Source organism: Saccostrea cucullata, unplaced genomic scaffold (assembly GCF_032062105.1).
Source record: "Saccostrea cucullata isolate Sc308-1 unplaced genomic scaffold, CSIRO_AGI_Scuc_v1 ctg2391, whole genome shotgun sequence".
Lineage (NCBI taxonomy): Eukaryota > Metazoa > Mollusca > Bivalvia > Ostreida > Ostreidae > Saccostrea > Saccostrea cuccullata.
Window position 1 is genome coordinate 9,497 of NW_026936056.1, and position 22,351 is coordinate 31,847.

General features: G+C 35.4%; 1 long non-coding RNA gene and 1 pseudogene across 1 annotated transcript; both read left to right on the plus strand.

Annotated features, from left to right (window-relative positions):
• The first annotated feature begins 1,885 nt into the window (after window positions 1-1,885).
• Window positions 1,886-17,939, plus strand: LOC134244691 (uncharacterized). The gene is made up of 3 exons (XR_009987272.1): window positions 1,886-1,903; window positions 3,656-3,816; window positions 17,862-17,939. It is a non-coding gene; the product is annotated as an uncharacterized LOC134244691 (long non-coding RNA).
• Window positions 17,940-18,197: 258 nt separating this feature from the next.
• LOC134244692 (uncharacterized) lies at window positions 18,198-19,490 on the plus strand (annotated as a pseudogene).
• The last annotated feature ends 2,861 nt before the right edge of the window (window positions 19,491-22,351 follow it).

Below are 22,351 nucleotides of genomic sequence, written 5' to 3' on the forward strand. Positions count from 1 at the left end.
AAAAACGCCTTCTAATTGTTCATATCTGTAACGTAACGTCAAGCGGATCGGTAAAACATATGGAGATAACGAACAACATTCTAGATCAAAAGTGCACGGAACAATACAAAACAGGAGCAGAGCAAACACAAACCCCTGAAACATCAGAAGCTGGATCAGGTGCCATAGAGGAATGAGCATTCCCTGAAGACCGGTCAAACCAGCCGTGTGCTCCTTGTTGTGTTCTGTAAATAACAAAAAAATCCTTCGTCAATTCAGTGTATAAATAATGGATAACAATAAGTATGAAAAACATCAGTCAGCATTTGCCTCGGTGATAAATTGTATTTGCTGACAAGGTCATTGTATCGACCATAGAACTTACGAAATGTTGACTTTAAACAAGACAGCTGAAATTCTTGTTTCATCAACTTCATTGTCAATAAATTACCTCGTTTAAGAAATTGTTCATACGCAGAGCATGCCGTGCGTATCGAATCAACTGAGATATTATAAACTCCGTATGCAGGTGATGAAGGTATATTGCTGCATAGATAAGGGAAGTTGAGGATAGAAAAGTTAACGTCATCACATTTATCATAGAACTTGGTTGTTAGTTTACCATTAAAGTCGTTTTCAAGTAAAATATCCAAATAATATGTTTTACGGTGTGACCGTTGGGGCGAGCGCAATTGTACCATCAAAAACACTTGAGATCAGCCACTTCAAACGTCAAGCCGCACGAGACATCTCGACTAGCTGTGACGTCATACGACGTCACAAAGCTCGTCGGAGCTTACGGAGACAGCCGAGCGTCTGTTTGAAACTATAGAACTAGTGCAATTTTTGTCAAAAAACATTGCAGAGTTATTTCTTGTTTCTTTGAAAGATTTCTACAAACTGAAAGCCTGATATATGCATTACGTTATTATTTATTGATTTATTCGGCAATATTCGCACAAAGGACATTGGGTAGTGCAGGAATTCTGGGAATGTTGCACAGAGAAATTTGGCTGACGTATGTACAGATTTCAATCCGAATTCCCTCTGTTCTTACACGTTAGTCTATTGAGCTCGCTTCGCGACGCTCACTGCGCTCGCTATGAAACAGATGTGTCAGACTGTGGTATCTTTTACTTCAAGCTCACTAGGATATATCTACAGATACGTGTGGACAGGACCCCCCTCCCGATATTCATCCCCGGGGCTTATTTGACATTTTTTTCACAATGTACATTTATTACAACATTGAACATGTTTGGAGTAGGAGTAAATCGACAAAACCCCCAAAATAGTCGCTCCACAAAAAGATACCCCACTATACATTATAAGAGAGAAAGGTAAGCAACTCCGGTTTGTTCACGTTGCATCCTCACTGGTCTTTCTGGGTTTAAAAACGTATTTATTTCATTTTCACCTAAAATGTCGGTCCACGCTGTCTCTACATATATTTCTGTCTCAGTCCATGCTATCGGATTGACTCGTAAGAATCCCACAATTTCTCCTTAAAATGCATTCCAGTCAGAACGTTGAAATTTATTTAGGTAAACGCAACGGAAGTGCCTATTACCTATTATGTTACATGTAACACCCGAGAGTGATTATTACGGCAGGCAAAAACTCTCTCGGACGTTATCGTAATAAGTGAAGCATTCTCTATGCACTTCCGTTGCGTGTAACAATAAGATAATGAAAGAATTAAAATGAGAAAAATATGGTGGATAGCAGGACCAGTTTGTTCAGATGAGTGTTGTGGCTCATGGGCTCTTGTTTAATGAACTGAAATGAAAATTTCATAATTTTTCATCATCAACAGTTGCAATGCGAAGCCAGTTGTTCCCATTTGGTGGTGATAGAGAGTGCCGAGGAATCGGAGTGGCTAGCCCGGACATTTCTGTTGCAAAATTTACAAAGTATGTCACCTGTTTTTTTTTTTCACTATGCACGCAAGTGTAAATTCTATTGTTTTATGTTGACCAGTTCAAAAATTTCTTTCGTTGGACATCGGCATGGTTATATTAAAAAAATATGCAACAAATATAGGTCTCCATGCACTGTGTGTTAATTTCACTTTTTTTTACTTAAACATGTATGGCTTCCTATTATGTATTTGTTAACTGGGATAAACTATTTTAAATAAACATTTTTAAAAAAGCTAAACGATAAAACGAAATACAGTTATTTCATCATTTTAGTTTTTAATTAAACACATGGAGATAACGAACAGTATTCAAGATCAAAAGTTCATAAAACAATACAAAATATGAGCAGTGGGGGAATAGCGTATCATTGAGTCAAATGCTGATATGCAAGAATTTTAGCAGTCTCGTTTAAATTTAAGTCATCAATTTTCTATGGTCGATACAATGCCCTTGTCATCAAATACAATTTATCATTGAGTATCGCGACTACCTCGCAGTTATCTAACTAACTTACGCTTTTGCAGGGGAGGCGAGAAAGCTCTAAATCTCTAAATAAGATTTCTGGGGCACATGACATTGTTTAAAGTAGTGACAATCGAATGATTCGAACAATTTTATGCCGAAAATAAAATGTATTGCCAAGGATTGAACTTCAAATAGAAGATTGTCGAATAAGGAAAGTTTAGAATAATTTATTAGCTTTGAAATGTGGCGATTTTTAATGAAAATTAAATGACAAGAGCCCGCTTAATTAAAAATATCGTAGAAAATGTAACATTTTAGGATAGGCTCCTCTCAAAAATTGATAAGGCTGGTTCAGCGATTGTTTAGCATTCCACCAGGATTTTTTTTTTTTTTTTTTTTACAAATTCTACAATGATCGATCTTGCATTGTATTCAGTAGCACATTTGCCCCCATTCAACAGACGTTTCTTACCTCCATCGCGAAAGAGTTCCATTAAGTTAAGTAATCGCGATATCAAGTATTGACGACGGATTTTCCCGTTGTTTCCCAATCATGACAAGGAGCACACAGCGGGTATGACCGGTAGGCAGGGGATGCTAACTCCTCCACGGTACCGGTCCGACCTCTGATGTTTTGGAGGTCCGTGTTTGCTCTGCTACTATTTTGTATTGTTTTATGGATTTCGAGCCGGCTCTAACAAAAAAAAATACGATATAATTATAGTTTACTAAAGTTAACTATAGTTAACTATAGTTATACCTTTGACACTTTGAAAACTTTGATTTACTATAGTGATAACTTTGAAAAACTTTGGTGAAAACTTTGACACTTTGAAAAAGTGATACTTTGAGAAACTCTAGCGAAAACTTTCACACTTTGAAAAAACTTTAGCGAAAACTTTCACACTTTGAAAAACTGGCGAAAACTTTGACACTTTGAAAAACTTTATCGAAAACATTGACACTTTGAAAAACTTTATCGAAAATGTTGACACTTTAATTTGAAAACTTTATCGAAAACTCTTTTTTGATGCTTTGAAAAACTTTATCGAAAAATTTGACACTTTGAAAAACTTTGGCGAAAACTATGACACTTTTATTTACTATAACTATAGTTAACTATATAATTTTCTTGTTAGGGGGAATACTGTTCGAACTGTTTATGGACGTTTTGCGGACAAAATTAAAGATATAACTTTTATGTTCCATTGTCAAAACCCATAAGAATGACAAACAAATTTTAAATTGAAAAACGAAATTCACAGTTTTATTTTATTTTACATAATTAGGAATTCTTTATGAGGTTATTTTATGGACTAGTGACATCCCATCAGCTGGTTCTGATGCTAGTGTATATATCCAAATGTTTGGTACTATTGGAGATACAGAAGAAATTGAGTTAGAGACTGAATCAGACAATTTTGAAAGAGGAATGAAAGAAATTTTTCAGGTAAAGTAAAGTTATTAGCATTCATGTATTGTATATCGACTTCAATATAAAAGGATGAAGACAGACATTTTATCGTAAATCGACGATGTACATTGACCTACACAAAACAGCTATATTCATAATATGTAACATAATTGCAGTACTGCTCTCAGTTATTCTTTATTCAATATTGAAAAACCTCTTATTACCGGCCACCAGGAGGCGGTCGGTTATTTGATATGAAAGTTTTAAGTCGCCGTGCGTTTTTGCGGAGTGAGAACAATTTAAATGAAAAAAAAATAACATTCATATAATAGAATATCAAAAAAGTGTCTATAAATGTTTAACAAAAACGCACAATAATCATAAAATTAAAATTTTATGAATAATGGGGTCAATGTTTCATCCAATCCTAACGGAAGAGCGGAGAAAATAAGCGCACGTGTTTGGCATAGTCTAAAACAAAGACAGCGTTATGTACGAGGGGTGATCAAAAAGTTCGCGAACTAATTGAATATCTTCCATTAAAGAAACAATATTTGGTTTCAATGTTGATTATATTTTAAATAATTCCTCTCCGATTTTAATGCACATCAAGCACCGTTCGTTCTGCGCATGCGCGAATTACGTGATATTGGCGGTCACGTGACCCCCTCCGTGGCGTTCTGTCACATGTTTAAATAATTTTACCATCTCTTTTTAAACAGGATTTGTTGTATGTACATTTTTTTAAATGACCCGTCAATATATAAATATACAATGTAAATTTAATACAGAAAAGTTTCAAAAATATGACTAAATGTTAATTTATTATCAGAAAGAATATTAGGAGATTTCGCTTAAACAGACGAGGATAAAGCGCATTTTACTATATGCAAAGCCTTTTCCCACCACATCTTGCACCAAAACAAGATAGAGGAGAAATGTAGTGGCGGATCTATAGGGAGTTTGGTTTTTTAGCTCTACTGGTCAGAGACCAGAAGAGCTTATGCGATAGTAATGCGTCCGTCGGTCTGTCTGTCTGTCTGTAAACAATTTTTCAAAATGCTACTCCTCCTACAATTTTGGTCTGATTTCAATATAACTTAACACACAAGTAAACTACACCAAGAAACATAATTCTGTGCATCGGTTTTGGATTTCGATGAATGGTGTTGCCAGGGTTACCAAAATAGAAATTTCTGTGCAATTCTTTCAAAATGCTACTTCTGCTACAGTTTTGATCCGATTTCAATATAACTTGGCACAAAGGTAGACTACACTAAGATACATAATTCTGTGCATCGGTTTTTGATTTCGATAAACGGTGTTGCCATGGTTACTAAAAATAGAAATTTCTGTGAAATTCTTTCAAAATGCTACTCCTGCTACAGTTTTGGTTTGATTTCAATATAACTTGGCACAAAAGTAGACTACACTAAGATACATAGTTTTGTGCATTTGTTTTGGATTTCGATGAACGGTGTTGCAATGGTTACTAAAAATAGAAATTTCTGTGAAATTTTTTCAAATTGCTATTCCTGCTACAGTTTTGGTTTGATTTCAATATAACTTGGCACACATGTAGACTACACTAAGATACATAGTTCTGTGCATTGTTTTTTTATTTCGATGAATGGTGTTGCCATGGCTACTAAAAATAGAAATTTCTTTGAAATTCTTTCAAAATGCTACTCCACCGTTCACGGTAGCTAAGTCGGTAGAGCGCTCGCTCCGTGATCGGGAGGTCGTGAGTTCGTATCTCGGCCGCGACTGACCTAGTCGTTAAAATGGGAAGCAACTGTTCCTTCGCCATGCGATGGGCACTTTGAAGTGAAAGTTGCGGGTCCTTCGGATGAGACCTTAAAAACCGAGGCCCCCTTGTCAGCGGCAGGCGTTGGTACGATTAAGATCCCTCACTGCTCAATGGCCCTGAGTTCCGAGTACAGGTCAAAATTTGAAGCCCTTCACCAGCATACGGTGACGTCTCCATATGAGTGAAAAATTCTCGAGAGGGAGTTAAACAATATACAATCAATCAATCAAAATGCTACTCCTCCTACAGTTTTGGTCTGACTTCAATATAACTTGGCACCCAAGTAGACTACACTAAGATACATAATTCTGTGCATCGGTTTTTTGATTTCGATGAAAGGTGTTGCCATGGTTACTAAAAATAGAAATTTCTGTGAAATTCTTTCAAAATGCTTCTCCGCTAACAGTTTTGGTCTGATTTCAATATAGCTTGGCACACAAGTAGACTATACTAAGATACATAATTCTGTGCATTGGTTTTTATTTTGATAAGTGGCAAGGACCATTTTCTATTAATTGCTATTTTAAAGTTTCAAGCCCCTATTGCTACCTTTGTTTTAAGTATAAACCAGTAGAGCTACAGTCTCGACAGAGACTTCTGGTTTAAACATCCTCTGAGAGCGAGCGAGGAGCCCCACACATTGTTACATTTTTCTTAAGCAAAACATGCACAAGTTTAATGTCACATGGATATAATTGTTCATTAATAGATAAAAATAAGAATTCAGTTTCTAATTGCTTCACTACAATAATTCCCATCCCAAAGCCTGGGAAGGATCACACAGATCCAAATAATTACCGTCCTATTGCGTTAACAAGTTGTATGTGTAAAACCATGGAAAGGATGATCAATGAACGTCTTATATGGTTTCTTGAAACTAATAACATTTTAACTAATACTCAATGTGGTTTTAGGACAAACCGCAGTACTATTGACCAGTTGGTGAGACTGGAAACCTATATCGAGATGCCTTTATTAAAAAAGAGCATGTTGTATCTGTGTTTTTTGATTTAGAAAAAGCATATGATACTACATGGAGACATGGCATTTTAGAAGACCTCTACACTATGGGTCTTAAAGCCCATTTACCAAATTTTATCAAAAATTTCTTGAATGATAGACATTTTAAAGTACGCTTAGGGTCCACATATTCAGAAAGTTTTGAACAGGAAATGGGTGTACCACAAGGTATTATTCTATCAGTAACTCTATTCAGTATAAAAATCAACAACTTAGCTGAAGTTCTTGAAAATGATATGCATGGAAGTTTATATGTTGATGATTTTGTTCTTTGTTTTAAATCTAAAAATATGAACTATATTGAACGAAAATTGCAGAGTTGTCTAAATAAAATTCAAAATTGGGCTGATGTAAATGGATTCAAATTTTCAAAAAGCAAAACCGCTTGCGTTCATTTTTGTTCCAAACGGAAGGCGCATGACGAACCACGTCTGCTGCTCGATGGAAATCCAATTAAAGTTGTAAAAGAAATAAAGTTTTTAGGTATCATTTTTGATAGTAAACTTTCTTTTGTATCGCATATAAAAATGCTTAAAGAGAAATGCACGAAAGCTTTAGATGTAATCAAAGTAATTGCAAAAACAAAATGGGGGGCAGATAAAAATACTCTTTTAAAACTATGTCGTTCTTTAGTAAGATCCAAGTTAGATTATGGTTGTATTGTGTATGGCTCGGCAAGAACTTCTTACGTAAAAGCTCTTGATGCAATTCACCATCAAGGCCTTAGACTGTGTTTAGGAGCTTTTCGAACTTCTCCTAAAGACAGTTTATATATCGAGGCAAATGAACCACCCCTGGACTTACGTAGAACTAAACTTTCCCTACAATATATTCTGAAATTAAAAGCAAATGTTAATAATCCTGCCTATAACTGTGTTTTTTTATCCACAGAATGAGGACTTGTATCATAAAAGAAAACGTGTATAAAACCACTTGGTCTACGATGTAAAAAGCATATTAGAGACTCTGACCTTCCTTTGGATATTATAAAACCCTCAAATTTTTCTGAAATACCGCCCTGGAAATTAATAAAACCAAGTGTTGATATATCTTTAACTGAATTTAAGAAATCAGAAACAAATTCTCTTATTTTTAAACAAAAATTAGCTGAAATAAAACATTCTAATGGTCCAACAATCGAGATCTATGCAGATGGTTCGAAAGACAAGGATACAGTTGCATCAGCTGCAGTAATTGATGATAGCATTTTCTCAACACGTCTTCCAAATGAAGCAACAATATTTACTGCGGAAGCGAAAGCCATACAACTTACATTTGAATATATAAAATCTTCCAGTGACAACATATTTACTATATTTTCGGACTCTCTTTCTTGCTTACAATCCATTAAAAACAAGAATCTTGATCACCCTTATATTTTAGATATATTAATACAGTATAATTATTTTGCTCAACAGGGTAAAACAGTTAATTTTTGTTGGATTCCGAGCCACATCGGCATCCCTGGAAACACTAAGGCTGACAGTGCAGCAAAAACAGCACTTCAACATGAAATTACTTTATTTAAAATTCCTTACACCGATTTGAAATACCTCGTTAAAATTTATGTCGATTCTCTTTGGCGAATTTATTGGAATTTTTGTGATGAAAATAAGCTTTATGCTATTGAAAACAAAGTTAACAAATCAGGACGAAGTAATTATGTGACTTCGGTCTAAATTAACATGAATACTTCAGGACGAAGTATATTATATGGCAAGGGGGGGGGGGGAATAAAACAAAGTTACGTAAATCACAGGTCACTCTTAAATTACACATGAATACTTGCTTTGAATGGACCCACTGGAGGCCTCAGCCGGAGTGTATATCCTGTGACTGTCCGATAACTGTCAATCATATTTTATTAGAATGTTCTGATTTTTCGCCAATTCGAAGTAGACTTTTTGGTAATGCAAAAACGATATATGACCTTTTTACAAATGTAAATGTACATGCAATTTTGGAATATTTACATGAAACTGATTTTTACAATAAAATATAGAAATGATTAGAGGGCTAATTGTATTCGGCGCGTCGGCGCGCTCGCGCAACGGATTTTTAAAATAAATTTATCGCTTATACATCATCGGGCTCGATATCCTTCACTAATCAATGTACTGAAAGTACTGATAGGTGTTGATTTTAATGACGGTTTCAATAAAATTTAATGTTTCACACTTTGTTCACAACTTTTTCAAGTTATGTTCATTTATACTTCATGAGGAAGTTACTTAGAATTAAATAAAATAAAAAAGAAAATGACACAATTATATAGAGTTAAAAAGGTAAGGTTTGTTTTGATCTCACCATAACTTCAGAATGATATGCAAAAAAGTGTAAGACTTCAATTTTTTCATTAAATTAATAAAGTTTTTTTTCCAACCAAAAGTTTGTTTAAAAGGGCTATTGATAGCAAAGTCACTTCTGTGACCAAAGGTTCTCCCCATCCTCGGACCTCTATTAATAAAGATCGGGAAGGGGGGGTCGAACTTCTTTCGATACCAATTTCTGTTTAATGAACCACTACAGTTACAATACTAACCCTTCTTAGACAACACTGCATCGTGCCTGTTGAAAGTGGGGGCTAAACCTACACCCAACTGTTTAATATGATGTCTAACTGTGTAAGCCCCCTCCCCCGGGTCCCAGGCATATGTGTTAAACATAAAATAAATTAATTAAAACCAAAGCACTCAGTATTTTTAAATGCTATAGTTAAAGTTTGGAGATATTATACATGTATCATTGAGTGAATTTCGGATTATTCTTGCATAAGCGTCGGAATCGGGGGGCTTAACTTATTATTAAAGGTGGACTTAGCATAGATAGTGCAGCGTAGGTTTAGCCCCCCCCCCCCCCCCACTTTCCACAGACACGTTGAAATATAGGCTTAACAAGGGGAAAGTGTTGTTGTTCGGAAAAAAAATTGGTACTGATCGAGGTTCTAACCTAACACCCCCCCCCCCCCGACACACACACACGAAATAGGATTTTCGTATTTGGCCAGTGCTTCAATGCATATTTCCTTTTTTTTTGCTTGCCAGGTTTTTCTGAAGGTAAAAAACAAATATTTTACACCACTTTCAATTTGCTTCAGACGCCATTGTCTTGCACGAATTGTGGTAAGGCATGTATGGATCAAAGAGGATCCGGATCCCTGGAAAATTCAAATTTATTTAAACTGACATAGTAATATTACTAAAGCTATGCCTTAGACCTCTTCCCTTGCGATTTGAGCCACCACCTCCAAGGAAATATTTCTGAATCCACCTAACAAAAGAATGCAATCGGGCTCGGGCTGACGACTTTGAATATAAGCGATAACACTTAAATAATAAAGAAAATCGCAGTCATTTGAGTGTTTTAATGCAGGGAGAAAAATACTTTTGTTATATTGGGATGAGATGAACGCGCTGGCGCGCCGACGCGCTGAATACAATTAGCCGATTAGAGCAATTTTATGATATATATTTAGATGATTTTATTTTTAACAGTTTACATATTTTTAAATTTTAAGTCCGTCGGATGGAACGTTAAATGGTGCCCCGTGTCAAGGATAACAACCCCCTTGGCACGCAAAAGATCGTTTCTCTGGAGTTCGATAAAGAGTAGGCTCATTGGGGGCCGCCAGAGAAACCAACAGCTTTCAAAAACCGGTTAATACTTGCCCGCCAAAATATGGCTGAAATATTGCCGACTTGGCGTTAAACAATATAAAATCAATCAATCAATCTAATTGCTTCATGAAAGAATCAATTAATTGGTTTGCAGCCGATTTTTGACGCTTGCGTCAATATTTTTCTTGTATATATTAACATGAATTTGTGAAAAATATTTTTAGTAAAATATTTGTGTTTTGAAATTTTATGCTTTAAAAGATGTTTGTAAAACAAGTATCTTCTCTACTAATAATATCTACTAAAATGAAGCAATTGTGATGGGTAATAAAGGAATGGCCCTGTTTTATTGAGCTTTGCATATAAACGCTGATATGTTAAATATTGGTATAGTAAAAAAAAAAAAGTAAAAAAAAATGCTTCAGTCCAAATTAAATAAAATCTCTCCAATTCTTCAATATTCGACAATAGATTCACTGTAATCGTCATCTTAGAAGGACTTCAAATTGTACTATAGAATAATAATTGCAACCCGGAGGACCGGGCTGCTCTATACATACAAGCTAATTCTTGTGTCCCCCGCTTAGGGAAAAAGTAAACCATGCGCGGAGGGTGGGGGTTCGGATCCCCTTGACTGAATTTGTATAATTATTAAATGTATACTGAAGCAAATAAAATATGCCAATATGGACATAAAGGTTTGATTGATTATTCTTTTTTATGTGTGTAGATGATTCTTTTAATATGGAATATTTATCACACTGTAATGATGATTTTATGTGTTTGTACAAGCCAGACCTCATAAATTTTTCATTTCACATGATGAATACTATCATTTAGCAAAAAAAAGAATATTTCGATAAAAAAAAATGGATTTTTCGATATGCGAACCCTGGCCCTCTCACATGTGAAGCGAGAGACATACCACCAGACCACGGAGCCGCGTTATGCATGACGAAAATTATATACAAACATTAAGTCACAGACATGTATATATTCACGTTCGATATATTGTCAAATTTAACACAATGCATGTTGTCTAATTTAACCTTTATTAAACAGTTCTAATAGATGTAATAAGAATATAAAGTCCGCCGAGAACCTGTTTTATACGTAACAACTCTCCTTCATGTCCCTGTGCTAAAAATAGCAACATGTAATACAATCAATACTAATAAAACGAACGGGGCGGGACACTTTGAGAGGGGTGAGAGAGGTCATATGGACTTTTGGTATAAAATTACATTGCAAAAGCTCAACATTCTCCTGAAATATCGCCCGAAAACGATAGTGTTACACACAAACAGAATGTATACATTTATGACCTTGTAGTTTGACCTTTTGACCTCAAAATCAATAGGGGTCTTCCTTAAGCCACAGGGAGTTGTTATTTAAAATTTCATTGCAAAAGCTCAAAGGGTTCTCGAGATATCGCGCGGAAACGAAAGTGTTATAACACACAGAATTTGCGAATTTATGACCTTGACCTTTGATCTTTTGACCTCAAAATCAATAGGGTCTTCTTTAGTCCATAGGGATTTGCTATGCAAAGTTTCATTGCAAAAGCTCAAAGGGTTCTCGAGATATCGTGTGGAAACGAAAGCGTTACAGACAGAAAGACGGACGGACAGACCCAAATTAATATCCCCCACTTTTCAAGCGTAGGACAATAAGTTTAAGTTTTGATGTATGGGGATTGAGATGGGAGAAGTTATTCAGAATTGAAGGTTAACTAAACAATAAGAAGATTATACATCAGAATGTTCTTTCCCGTTATAAATTACGATATACAAAATATACGTGCTTTCATGAAGTACATCTTTAAAAATATATGTTTTTCATATTTAATATATAAAGTTGCTTATCACTTACTATCGAAAAAACGACAGGTCCCCCTTTTCTAGAACATTAAACTAACATAGTTTGTGTTTTATATTCATTAAGTCAAATATATTTTTGGTGATAGGCGATCCATGTGACTGATTTTAATGTATAGTTTATGCAGCCAACAGTTACATAAGAAATTGATGAAGTTAAAATCAAAGTGTATCGTTTTTGTTTGATTTTAATCCGACTAGAAGCTTTCCGTAAATTTTCTTAAATTTTCTCCATCATAGTCTCAATCATTCAGACGCATGTCTTGATCAACGAATCGAAGCGGTTTGATGATCAAGAGTAATTTCCATGATTTACTTCATATTTTTCCCGGGCGACAATTGAGGGCTACATAAATTTTTCTTGTTTTCTCTTTGATGACGCCCCGTGGGGATCCGGGTTAGAATAGGTCCTCAGTACCCCCTTGCTTGTCGTAAAAGGCGACTAAATGGGGCGGTCCTTCGGATGAGACCGTATAAACCGAGGCCCCGTGTCACAGCAGGTGTGGCACGATAAAGATCCCTCCCTTCTCAAAGGCCGTAAGTGCCGAGCATAGGCTTAAATTTGCAGCCCTTCACCGGCAATGGTGACGTCTCCATATCAGTGAAATATTCTGGAGAGGGACGTTAAACAGTATATAATCAATCAATCAATCTCTTTGATGACGATAACTACCTATCAAATGTACTCTCATGTGCACCAAAGTCGCCCATACATACTAGTAAATATGCTTGTGTAATTATTGGATATATAAAGGGAAAACTTAACAATATTTAACTGGAAACGTTTGATCTGGACTTTTTGTAGTACATTAAAGAGTATTGGAAAAAGATACTTGGATGTATGCTTCATCTTTTGGACAAAGACTGAAGAGGATCTTAGAAATTTCCATTCGGTCATTACACGATTCAATTAATTTCACAAATGACATGAAATGTGATTCACTTCCTTTTCTAGATCTACTTACAAAACACAAAAAGACTGATTATATTTCTACAGACCTATTCTGTAACGAAACAGTTACTCACGGATACTTGGACTTTCGTATCTGCCATCCGTCACATACAAAAAGGAACATTCCATACAATATGGCCAGGCATAACTGCTTCATTGTGACTGATTCTTCTCTACACTTTAGAAGAGTTCAAGAATTACAGGAAAATTCAAAGAATTGTGCCCCGCTCCCCACCCCGCTTTCAGTGTCTTGGATGTCATTCTTATGGCATATTGTGTCAAATATGAACGCCCTATCAAATGTCATTGAGATTGTTTACTGTTTAACGTCCCTCTCGAGAATTTTTCACTCATAGGAAGACATGGTCACCATTTGCCTGTGGAGAGCTGCAAATTTTGTCCTATACTCGGCACTTAGGGCCATTGAGTAAGAAGGGAACTTTTTCGTTCCAGCATCAACTGCGACACAAATCTTCGTTTTATACGTTTTCATCTAAAGGACCGGTCTCCACGTCCAACAGTGGGATTTGAACCCGCGACGTAACGATCAACTCCTTACTTGGCTATTCCAAAGCAGACGCTCTAACTACTGCGTGGCAGGTTATCACTGAAGTTTATTTTTCAGAAGATTGGTCAAAAGTTAGTTATTCAATCTTGATTGATTGATTGTATACTGTTTACCGTCCCTCTCCAAAATATTTCACTGATATGGAGACGTCACCATTGCCGATGAAGGGCTACAAATTTAGGCCTCTGCTCGGCACTTACGGCCTTTGAGCAGGGAGGGATCTTTATCGTGCCACACCTGCTGTGACACGGGGCCTCGGTTTATACGGTCTCCTCCGAAGGACCGCCCCATTTAGTCGCCTTTTACGACATGCAAAGGGGGTACTGAGGACCTATTCTAACCCGGATCCCCACGGGGTAATCAATGTTGAAGGTCAAAGGGTCAGAAATTATAACATGTGGTATATGAACCTGTTACTATATTTGTATTAATTAACCTTGTACCTGTGGAGAGTGCTTATATAGGCTATGCCTACTGCCCAATCCGATTATGTAATTGCTACATAATAAAATATGTTCAAATCAAATCACATCATGTCTGAAATATCTTGGTGCAGGTAATGCACATGCACATTTTTCTCCATCAAATGTAATAAGGAAAGATTGACATTTTCGAAAGTTAGGTCAAACGTCAAAGTCAGAAGATCAAAAATGATAGTGTATTTAGAAAGGTTTAATATCATTGCTTTAGAGCTTATTCAAAAGACATGGCAACGCCTGAAGTTCGAGTTATAGGAAAGTAAGTCAAACTGCTAGGTCAAGGTCACGAGGTTAAAAGGTGTATAAAGAAAGGTCTTGTCATAAGGTAATACACATGTTTAACATGAAAGCCCTTAAATTTCTCTTTTCATATCAAAAATCATAGCCATTTCAAAAAAAAAAAGAAATTTAAAAAAATCACCTTTTAGAAAATTACATGTACATTAATTCTTTTTAAAACAGGAATTACATAGCTTTACTAACTCTTTAATGTATTTTCAACTCTTTTTCCGACCATATAATAATAAAATTCTCAAAAAATACTTTTGGTCTTTGGGTCATTTTGGGTTACTGATACGGCCAAAAAATACTGGCACATGGTCGCTAAACTACAGGAGTCTGAAAATTGGTTTTCAAATAAAAATTCTTCCACAAAATACATTTTCTCAAATAAGACGCCATATTGCTTTGTTCTCATTATGTCGCCCCGAACGAAGTCGGGCCACATATTGCGATTGTACGCATGTTTTTGTTCTCCAGGCTGTTTCTAGGAGATGGCTGGGACAATCTTCCTGAAACTTTCCTCAAAGGGGAATGTAATGAGTAGCATCTGTAATTGTGCTCAAAAGCGACAAATTTTGTCGGCGAGTGATCTCCTGGGCCCTTGAACATTCTTCATGAAATTTCATTTAATGTAATGAGTAGCATCTGTAATTGTGCTCATTGGATTTAAAAATTGCAAATTGTCAATAGTTTCCATGGAAACAGGGGAAAAGTGAAAATTCTTTAACTTTGATTTTTAAATCAAAGTACTTAAAGGACTGATACGAGTTGATGGTTTTTCCAGGCTTAGCTATAATATATTGTTTTAATGATGAAATAAATGAAAGTCTTGTCCAGTTCGGGGAGACATAAGCTATTGCTTGGAAAAGCAGACTTCTAGTTATTTTTCTTGTTGTTAGGGCGTTTATTCTTGAGAACAAGAAGAACAAGTTCCTCGAGAATCTTGTTTGTTCTAAGTAGTGTCGCCCAAAGACACCATTTAAAATATCCATTGGTAAAGGGAATTCTCGTTTGTTAAAAACAAGGGTAACGCCTTCTTCAAAGGAGACATAAATACAAATTAGTAAAAGATTAATTGTATCCTTAAAAATTCTTCTCAAGAACCACTGAATCATAAGCGCTGAAACTTATGTGGAACCTTTCTCAGGAAGTGTAATTTCACGTTCATTAAAATCATGAACCCTGGGGGCAGGAGGGAGCCGCAGTGGTCGATCAAAAATTTTACATTGGAATACTTTAAAATCTTCTCCAGAACCACTGGGCCTAAAAATCAAAAATTATGTAGAAACATCACCATTTAGTGAGGATTCGAATTTGTTAAAATTTGACCACGAGAGGTAGGGAGGGATGGGGGGGGGGGGGGAGAGGTCACAATGGACTTTCAAAGATTTACACAGGAAAGCAAGAAAAATCTTTTCAAGAACAACAAAGTCACGATTATTCATATATGGAAGCAGGTAGTGTAGATTCAACTTTGTTAAAATCATGAACCCCAGAGGTAGGGTGGGGACTCAATAAAAGATCAAACTTTTATAGGAAAAATTTTTTTGATCCGGTTGGTCTCGTTTGGTCGCTTGTTGAATTGTTGAGGGGGAGGAAAAAACAAGGTGCGTTTGTGAAATATTGTTCCACGCATTCGGCAGTTATGGCGAAGGATTGCGTTTCTCAAATGCAAGTCAAACTCCAAAGTCAAGGTAAAGAGGTCAAAATTGTTAGTATCAAAAGAAAGGTCTTGTCAGAAGGAATTCAAGTGTGAAATATGAAAGCCCAAGTATTAATTGTGCAAAAGTTATGGCCAAATTTATTTTTACAAAGTTGGTCAAACTAGATCAAGGTCAAAAAACATTTTATTTTATACCCATTCAAAGGTCACAGTGAATACATATTTGAGGCATGCAAGACCTAGCACCAATCTTTAAAAGTTATGGCCAAGGTTAAAGTTTGGTTCTTTTTCGGTAAAAGTGGGTCAAACTCTAAGGTCGAGAGGTCAAATTTAGCGAAACTAAAAGAAAGGTTTTCTTACAAGTAAGAAACATATGAAATATAAAATCTAAAGCCCCAACATGTCAAAAGTTAGGGGCAAGGTAATTTTCTCACGAACAGACAAACGAACACAGGACAAAAACTATATAACCCCATCTTTGGTTACAGGGGCATATTTTTTTTTGGGGGGGGGGGCGCAGTGTTAGTGCGTCTGCTTTAGAGTCGCGAAATCGATCCTTGCGTCGCGGGTTCATATCCCACTGTTGGACGTGGTAATCAATCCTTCGAATGAGTTCGTATAATCCGAGGCCTTATGTTGGATAGGTGCTGGCTCGTAAAACATCGACACTGCTCAATTGCCCTTAGTGCAGACAAGAGGACAAAATTTGCAGCTCTCCCTCGGCAGGTGGTAGCATCTCCATATGAATGAATAATTCTCGAGAGGGACGTTAAACAACATGCAAGCAAACAAACCCGCGGCACTCTCATATTATACAAAATAACAACAGGCATAAAGTCTTGATTTGTTTTAAACAGAGCTTAATATCAAGGTACGGTGGATAATTTTCCTTTTAGAAGGTTCTCTACACGGCAAACTTATTTGAGGGTACTTTGATAACATGTAGTTTAAATTGACCTATCCACCATTAATATGAAAAAGAACTAGAAAATCTGTTATTGCAAGCAATAGCGTATGTCGCCCCGAACTGTGCAAGACTTTAATTTTTTCATCTCTAAAACAAGCTTAGGCAACCGTCAACTCGTATCAGTCCTTTCAGTACTTTGATTTAAAAATCAAAATAAAATTCATTTATATAAAAAAAACTACATGATGAATGTTCAAAGGACAACAGAGAACACTTCCAGATAAAATTCGTTATTTTTCACACGTTTTTGGCAACGATAGCCCTTTTGAAACTGAATGCCCACACAACAAAACTACAACCAGTGATCGTCTTTTGAGAAAAGTTTCAGGGAGATTGTCCCAGCCGTCCGAGAAACAGTCTGGAGAACAAAAACATGCGTACAATCACAATTTGTCGCCCCCGACTTCGTTCGGGGCGACATTATAAATTGCCACCTAAATGCAATAAGGATTCCAATACAGTTACTAAATTGATTCAACAATTATAAACATTATATCAGACTCGGAATAATTGAAAACTTTATTTCTTTCGTTAGAGTACACTAGCACAATTTTTTTAAAACGTTGTGTTTGAAGATTTTAATTGGTAAAAAAGGCACACATTCAATGTTCAAAATGATTTTATTAGATACTTTTATACACTTTATAATTTTCACTTTCTCCGCAAATTTTTTTGGATTGTGTCTATTTTTATCTAAACCAATTTCAAATGATAATTTTAGAAAGTTTCACCTTTTGTAGTGATAGGGCCGATTTTGACACTTGATGGCTGTTAACAGTTTCTCCTACTAAATTGCAAAATTGAAAAGATTTAGTTATATATTCATGTTACCAATGTTTTTGAAAGGTATGGCACAGTGACATTGGAGATCTTAAAAAGGTTAAAGTTCGTCATGACAATTCAGGTCTGTATGCGGGATGGCACTTAGAGAAGGTAAGCCAGTTTGTTCTCGTAAATCCACCGCAGTTTATATTACCGTTTATTTTTTCTGGCTTTACAGCGAATACAAAATACTGGTAAATTTTTAATAGCTTGCTGGATAGCTCAATAAGGTATTAATTTGGTTTATTATACCTCTACTGATTTTTTCCCTATATAAAATAGCCGATTTCCGAGATCCTATCGTCTTTTGTGCGGAGGTAGAAAAGTTGCTGTCACGTGATCATTTGTTAGGCATCAAGTATGGCAGAACATCATCAGGAGCATCGTCATGTCAGTGCAAAAACCGTCCCAGAATTACGTAATTGTTTGAGAGAAAGGGGCATCAGTTGTAACGAATATAGAAAGTACACTTTAGTCAGGTTGGCAGAAGTTGCAGTTGAACTACAGTTACCAGTCATATTGTCGCGAAAGACGACTACAAAGTCATGAACTTGAAGCGGCGCACCATACAAAATCTTGCTGGAGAAGAAATAGCTGCCCCTGATATAACGACCATTATAAGTCGTTTTAGGAAAGATCTTAAAGAACTCCCTTGTCTGGAAATATGCGATGTGTTAATTTATTTAATTAGAGGTTCTGGCTGGACAGATAATAGGTTGAAAAATTATAGACAGGACAACGGTTACAAGCTTCATAAAGATGGACACATTAGTAATGTTCAAATGTACAGAATTCCGATTATAATTACGTTTCTGCAACCTGTATAAGGCAAACAACCTTAAGTGAAAAACCTTATATGACATGGTTACTACAGAAAAAAGATGGCCAAGTATTTTCTGCAGGATGTGCATGTGTTGCGTAAGTTTTTTTTTAAACTGTTAAATGCATTAACAAAAAATTTCGATTAAACAACATATTATTCTTTTACGCATATTTATTAAGCAATGGTTTTCATTAATTTGCTTTTCAAATTAATAATTAACTTGAAAGATTTGCAGGTATAATATATTGCTCACCTTTTTCAGAGGGGAGGTTGGGGGGTTACTTAAGACTATTAAGGGAGACTATTCTGCTATGTGTCCAAATTTTATTAAGATATGTGTAATATTATTGCATACTGCTTTGCAAATGGTCTTTTTTCATTGTTTTGTTAATTTGTAAAGATGTATTGGCAAATATACACACTTCATTTTAATGCAGATATGATAATTTCTAGGGACGATGGAACTTGTAAACACTGCACAGCTTTACTCTTTTCCTTTGCTGATTTTTGCACTCGCCACATGGACAGGAATACACAAGTAGGAACAGATCGCCCGTGCATTTGGGATATACCTAGAAAAGTGTCAGTTCCCACAACAATTGATGACCTTGACATTAGATACAATAAAAATAATCCTTGCATTGCTCCTACTTCTGCAACTTTCCACTCATCTAAAATTCATGATCAATCCTTGCGAGACGTAGAATGTCATTTGTATAGATTGTGTAAAGGATCAGATTCTTTATTGTTACACGTGCTCGACCCTCCTTCAGATGACAGTGATGAGGAAATACAGGATGAACAGCCACCAGACATGGCAAACTTTATGAGTGAATTTGTAAGAGAGAATGATGAAACAGATTTTCTTACTTTTTTGAAAAGCAAAGGTAATTCAGATTTGATTAGAAAAATAGAAATATTAACAAAGGGTCAAGGAAATTGTATTGAATGGTTCAAGTATCGTGAAGGCAGAATCACTGCCTATATTGTATTTTCTGTTTGTTTCTTTAGAGATTCAAACAAAGAAGACAATTATATTGTAAAAAAAAATTATGAACTCCAGCTCTGTACCCCTTTCAACTCCTGCAATTAAGTATGGAAAAGAACATGAAATGATTGCTCGACTTTTATACCAGGAAAAATATATATAAAAAAAAAAGAGCACATAAAAGCCCAAATTGTTGATGTCCAAGCAATATCCTTAGATGGGTGCATCACCAGATGGACTTGTGCAATGCAAATGCTGTGGGAATGGACTTCTTGAGATAAAGTGCGCGAATACACACAAAGATTTATCACCAGAAGAAGTTGCTGCAAAGGACAAAAATTATTTTGTTTATATGGACAACAATAACAATGTTAAGCTGAAAACAAACACATCTTGGTATTATCAAATTCAGACCCAGCTTGGCGTTTGTGACAGAAAATGGTGTGACTTTGTCTTTTACACACAGAAAGGAATATCTGTAAACAGAATTTCTTTTGACAATACTTTATTTCAGTTAATTGTATCCAAATCAAATTTTTTCTTCAATAAATATGTTATTCCTGCTCTTAAAAAAATACAAATGAAAAATCAATACACAGTAAATTGTAGTTTGTTGTATTTTATACATTATTTAATTTAACTTAAGTTTACTCGTGCAAATATTAATAAAAAAAAGCTTCATCAATGGAAAATTAAAAATGGCAACCAACTAGCATGAAAATTTGATATCTTTGATAAAAAAATTATACTTAAAATTTCTCTTGATCTAAAAATAAATTACAAGAATTGAAAATATATACTACATTGCCAATATCCAAATTTGCAAGTGAGCATCTGAAGACTTTTGTTATTGAAAAAAAATCATGAATCAAATGCATCAATCATTCTGAAAAAAAATCTGTGAACAAGCTGTTAGACGGTGCATTATTTGATTTAGCTCTATAGACAAGTAACTTTAAATGTATACAAATTCGGAGATGAACAACATCACTGACTTATTCATTAAAATCCCAAGACCTGGTAATCATTAATGGACAGGCACATACATCTACATTGTTATAAGTATGCAGAGCTAGTTTTTAGCTCTACTGGTCAGAGACCAGAAGAGCTTATGCGATAGTAATGCGTCCGTCGTCCGTCCGTCTGTCTGTCTGTCCGTCTGTAAACAATTTTTCAAAATGCTACTCCTCCTACAGTTTTGGTCTGATTTCAGTATAACTTCGCACACAAGTAGACTACACTAAGATACATAATTTTGTGTATCGGTTTTTGATTTCAATGAACGGTGTTGTCGTTGTTACTAAAAATAGAAATTTCTGTGAAATTCTTTCAAAATGCTACTCCTCCTACAGTTTTGGTTTGGTTTCAACATAACTTGGCACACAAGTAGACTACACTAAGATACATAATTTTGTGTATCGGTTTTTGATTTCGATGAGCGGTGTTGTCGTTGTTACTAAAAATAGAAATTTCTGTGAAATTCTTTCAAAATGCTACTCCTCCTACAGTTTTGGTCTGATTTCAATATAACTTGGCACACAATTAGACTATACTAAGATACATAATTTTGTGTATCAGTTTTTGATTTCGATGAAAGATATTGCCGTGGTTACTAAAAATAGAAATTTCTGTGAAATTTTTTTCAAAATGCTACTCCTCCTACATTTTTGGTCCGATTTCAATTTAACTTTGCACACAAGTAGACTACACTAAGATACATAATTCTGTTATCGTTTTTTGAATTTGGTGAGCGGTGTTGTCGTTGTTACTAAAAATAGAAAATTCTGTGAAATACTTTCAAAATGCTATTCCTCCTACAGTTTTGGTGCGATTTCAATGTAACTTGGCACTCAAGTAGACTACACTAAGATACATAATTCTGTGTATCTGTTTTTGATTTCGTTGAGCGGTGTTGTTGTTACTAAAAATAGAAATTTGTGAAATTCTTTCAAAATGCAACTCCTCCTATAGTTTTGGTCTGATTTCAATATAACTTGGCACACAAGTAGACTACACTAAGATACATAATTCCGTTTATCGGTTTTTGATTTTGATGAGTGGTGTTGCCGTGGTAACTAATCAAAGTACTCAGAAGTACAGAGAGCCGGGCTCATTTACAGAGTAGAATGGATTTCTTACATGAATCACGTTTATATTCTGATGAAAAAATTATTTTAAAACTATCAATAAAAATGATAAGACACTGACAGTGAGTTTTTGAATCCTAATACCACAGTCTGATTTTGTCAGAATCAGAATTAATCTGGTACCGTAGCTGAATGTAAACAAACAGGCCAGTCTGGTTCCCTCTCCTGCTTTACCTCGTATGTGTACAGAACTACGGTAACTCTGATTATCAAAAATCCTTATGCTAATGAACTATGTTCTTTGACTTATGAAGTTTTCAAAGTCATTACTACTAATGTTTATTTTATATAGATAAAACTTTGTTTTATTTCTGTTGCTTTATTTAGCGGTTGTATCATCTCAAAAGCGTTGAGAGTAAGAATTATATTTTTGCACGTAACTTTAAAATGGCGACTAAGGGGTTAACATCCTGCCTTAAACAGGATCACATAAGCCGGCAATTGCTCTTTGAGCAATAAGCCCGGCTAAAAATAGAAATTTCTTTGAAATTCTTTCAAAATGCTACTCCTCCTACAGTTTTGGTCTGGTTTCAATATAACTTGGAACACAAGTAGA